The sequence below is a fragment of the Lolium rigidum genome, chromosome 1 (genome assembly GCF_022539505.1).
Source record: "Lolium rigidum isolate FL_2022 chromosome 1, APGP_CSIRO_Lrig_0.1, whole genome shotgun sequence".
NCBI classification, from domain to species: Eukaryota; Viridiplantae; Streptophyta; class Magnoliopsida; order Poales; family Poaceae; genus Lolium; species Lolium rigidum.
The window spans coordinates 278,126,859-278,131,720 of NC_061508.1; positions in this window are offsets into that span (position 1 = coordinate 278,126,859).

Consider the following 4,862-nt stretch of genomic DNA (forward strand, 5'->3'; position numbering starts at 1 on the left):
AGTAAGTTTGATCATAAAAGATGATCACATAAGCTCGATGATTACCTATAACCTAAAAATTATCTTAATTTGTAAACGAAGACATAAAATAACTAGTTGTTTGATTAGGAAAGACAAAGGAAATTTCTATTGAGATTGAGTTCATTTCATAGTTGTTATAGACACATAGCAATATTACCAAGAGATAGGATTGTAGAGAAAGCAATCCATAGGTATTTTGGAGGGTTCTCAATCCTTTGAATCAAGCAAGCTCTATAGGAAAAATCCCTATGTGTAAAAATCCTACTCCGTACAAGATACCTTTAGAAATCCTTTGAACCAAACAAACTCCGATTCATATTAGTTGACTATAATATGGATATATCTAGACACATTTTAGTTCAAGATTCATCCATATCATTTGACAAGTAATATGAATCGGAGTAATATATTAAATGGAGTAGTATATATTGTTCGAAAAAATTAAGTTATCTTGTACTAATAAAGAAACCATTTACGTGGTCAAAGCTGATTTGACGGGACGATAGCTGCACCGGGACGTAGTGGCGTGCTATCCTAGCCGAAGTTTTACTCGGCGCCTCGATGCAGCTGCTTGAAGAATAAAAAAAGTCATATCCACTCCTACTCTTCACCTCCATCGTTTCCATCCTTGGCTCTCCACTTCCATCATCGTTCTCCACTCGCCAAGCGGCTGCTAGCAAATTTTTCATCCTCTAGATCTCCCATTTGCATAGCTTTCTCTCCTCACCCCTCCGCGAGAACCGCAGCACTCCTCCTTCCCGCTCGACTCTCCTACAAAACTCCAATCACACATACTTGCTTCCGCCCTCTTAAATCCTTCTCGTCTCCATGGCGGCATCGAACGACGACCAGGCTGTATGGCGGCGGGGAAGCTCCCCGCCGAGCTGTTCAATCTCATTGCCCGAGTACGGGCGTTACGGTCGACGTCCGGCTGGCCGCATGCTCCAAAACGCTGTGCCGCCATGTCGCCGACAACATGAATCTACACCATTGGGATGGACCACCGCTTGCGATGCCCGATTCTGCCCATTGGCACTATGATGATAGTAGTGCGCACCACACGGTGTACCACGTTGTGCCCCTCGACCATCCTCGGCGCACGGCCATCCTGCCGTTCATGGACAATAGATTACGGGTTGGCATGAACGGCGGCTGGATCGCCGGCGTGGACAGTGGTGGGAACTGGTTCCTCGCGAACATCTACACGCACCAAGAAATCTCCCTACCATCGTCGGAAACTTGCAACATTTTTCGGGAGGAATGGATTGGCTTCCCCGACTTGCCTCTGAAAGGTACATGACGTATGGGCGTGCCATGTTTTTGTTGAAGATTGTAATTTGCGAAGTGCCCACAAAAGCTGGACATTACTCGGATTACAAGCTCATCGCTCTATTCAATTCTGGACTCGCTTACCTGGCTAATGGTAGCCAGGAGTGGAGGTTATTCTCTCTTGCTAGTTGGGGTGTAGATTACAGTGACGCCATCGAGCACAACGGCTTCATTGTTGCGGTGGATGGGTGGACCGGCACCACATATTGCTTGGGATCAATCACGAGCCGGTAATTCTTCAATCCATATGATATACTTCGCAATAAATTTTAATATCAAGCCCATTCATGATATATTGTAACTGAATTAACTAATTGGTCAATAAGATTTTTTTCACCTTTCAAATGATTGTGCACCATTTAATTATCCTAACTTGGTTGAACCATTGCTACAAACGAATTACGGTAGTATATGCGGTGCACTAATCTGTCAACCCAAACCAGATTATTGCGGTATATGAATGCATTCCTGAATTAGTTCTTGCATGCTCTTATCGAGAATATGAATAAGGAGCTTAGCCCTGGCCTCTTCATCAATTGATGCATGCAAACTTTCAATTTATTTGAATATTCGATGTACTCAAAGCATTACAATCATGGATCAGATAAGGTTGAGACATGTATCTACCATCAATGAATATGAGTGTAATTAACATACATCTCAAATGGGAACAATTTTATTTCTTCGAGTTTTTATACAAGTATAATAGTTGCATCCTCCATTTGATCCTACAAATGTGAAGTTGCAGCTACTGGTATTTTTGTCTTCCTGAGCCATTCAAACACTATTTTTTTGTCTCCGTTTACAATGCGGATGCCCACCTTGCCCTGCCATTCGTGATCCCATCACCGATGAAGGAACCGTACGGCGAGATGGTTTTTAGCTCGATCGGCCGATGGCAAGCGCTTGATGATCATCCATGAAGATCGGTATATACGTAGCAATGATCACCTTGAGCCTGCAGAAGTTCGCATCATGGTAATGGCCTTATCTGCGAAGTATCCTGCCCTTGTCATACATATTTTTGAGAAAGATCTATCCACTGATTGGACCCAATTGGAGTCGAGTTGACGAGCCTTGGCACACACTCTCTGTTCATTGGACTGAATTATCCAATGAACACGAAGATAAATGATGGCAATGCTCTGATGGAACATTGACTCCGTTCATGAGGTCAAATTGTGTGTACATCGCGTACTATGCATTTCGGGAACCGGCATTTAGTTGTATTTGTCGTTGTAACCTGCGGCAAGGGGAAAATGAGCTCATGGGAGTTATCACCCTTCCGAGAAGATGGTTGGGGATTTCCCCGACGGGCGACAATGTGGTTTAAGCCTAGTCCGAAAAATATCCGCATGTTGATGCAACCCTAAAGCTGAGCCATGAATCTTTACGGAGAAAATAATCTTTTTTGTACGATATGTTTGAACAATTCAATAATCTGTTCCGTATCTTAAGATGCTCTTCCTTTTTTCTGAATCTTATATACCTGGACCCATTTCAGTGTGTCTGTTTACTCATTTTAGTGTGTATGTAGCCCACATTGAAGTAATCTAATCTTATAATTTAAAACGGATGGTGATGAACTATGTATTTCCATCCTTCGTAAACCGTGCATGTCTGTTTATTTTTAGTTTCATTTCAGCAACTGTTATTAGTATATGCACACCTTTTTTTAATGTTGAGAGGAGTATAAGGGCATTACAATGCTATATACTATATGGCGCTAATAGAGAACAAATGAATGTCAAAAGATTGTAAAATCCTCCAGGTACTCTCCTTGCGGCGCTAATTGCGATGGCGGACCGACTTCATGTTGGTTCGGTGCTTTAGCTAGGACAGGTGAAAAGAGTTTCACGCCACTGCTTTCTTTTGCGTCGACAGTAGGCCTACCGCAGGGATTCACCTCTCCAACCGCCAAACGACGAGGAAATAATTCCTAGCTCCCTTGCAGTAGCGCATGTGTTGGACGTGCCCTAATGTTTTCCTGCTAAAAGGTGCAATCTTTTAAGCACTTGGGTACGGTATTTCCCCACCAGCCTGGATGCAGGCCGCCAAACGCGTCTTAAGTTTTAAAATAGCGTGCTAAATGAATTAGCGGCAGCCTCCTTCAAACGATATGAACGCTATATCGTGGTAATAGTGTGGTATATTTTAAATAGCATTTTCAAAATAATACTAAATATAGCCTAAAAATAAATAATTTTACTAGAGCGAATAGATATATATAGTCCAAAAGTGACTGAATCATACATACATAACCACATATAGAAATAGATCTCAAGTATTTTAGAAGGCTAACATCAACATTTCACAAGGCAACAACATAGTATAAATTATTTATTAAAACATATTAGCATTAGCGATATTATCTTCGACTTAGAAGTGGAACCAACAGATTGTAGTTCATCACCACGAAAAAGTGAAAGCAACTTGCACTGAAAAAAATAGCGCGCTAACACTATGAAGTTTTAGGGCGATATAGCATGCTTGTTTCGCAAATAGCGCCTCGGCGAGCAAAATTACTAAGCGTGGACCCTCTAGATATGCTATAGCGCGCTTTTAGCGGAGAAATAGTTAAGCTGGGCTTCATTGAGGCCCTGGTTTGACAAAGCAGCACTGAGTACGCATCTAAAAAAAATCTGCACGAGGACGCATGCTTGTAAAAAGAGAGAGCGAGACTACAATTACTTCGGTCCCGAACCCTCTATCTCTCCCACCAACTTCACCTCTTTTACACTAATGACGCGCCATGAACGGCTCGCCTCCTCCCTCCACCGGCAGCTGCACTGGCGGTAACGGCCGCCGACACGGATGAACATCGCCGATATTTCCTGAACTCGGCCGATTTGATCCACCGCATCCTCCGGCGGCTTGATGGACGTCCGGTCTCTTCTATCCGGATCGTGACTAGAGAAGGATCTACGGGTACATCCGTTTCTTACCCTTTGGCAGCGTCGGTTCCATCTCTTGCGGTACTTTCTTCTCCAGTTGGAAGCACCATACGGCTCGGCACTGATTTCCACGGCGGCGGCACCGGCTTCTCCGGTTGCGCCGACCCCAACCCCGCGGCACGGTCTTCTCCGGTGGCGGCACCACCAAAAGTGGGCTGTAAGTTGTCTCGAACTCACTAGGATGCGGGTGTAAGTAGTCAATGATAGTTGGGGTTTTAACAAGTTCTTTTTTCTTTAATGATGGGAAACCGTAGTAGTATTCTTACGCAAATGTTTTTTTAATGACGGGAAACGGTAGATGTTAAGTACTAGTTACGGCAAAAAAAGATGTTAAGTAATAGTATCCATCACGGAGCGGGGTTTCGCGATCTGAACATACAAATATATGCTCCATGTTACCTGTTTCGAGAAAGTACGAAAGCTTGCTCGGTACATGTAAAATCAAATTGTCTTGCTGCTTGCTAGATTTTGTGCAAACTAATTAAAGAGATAGCTAGATGCATTTTCTCCATGTATGTTACGTTCGATTTATATCTTGTTGATTGATATATACCGTGC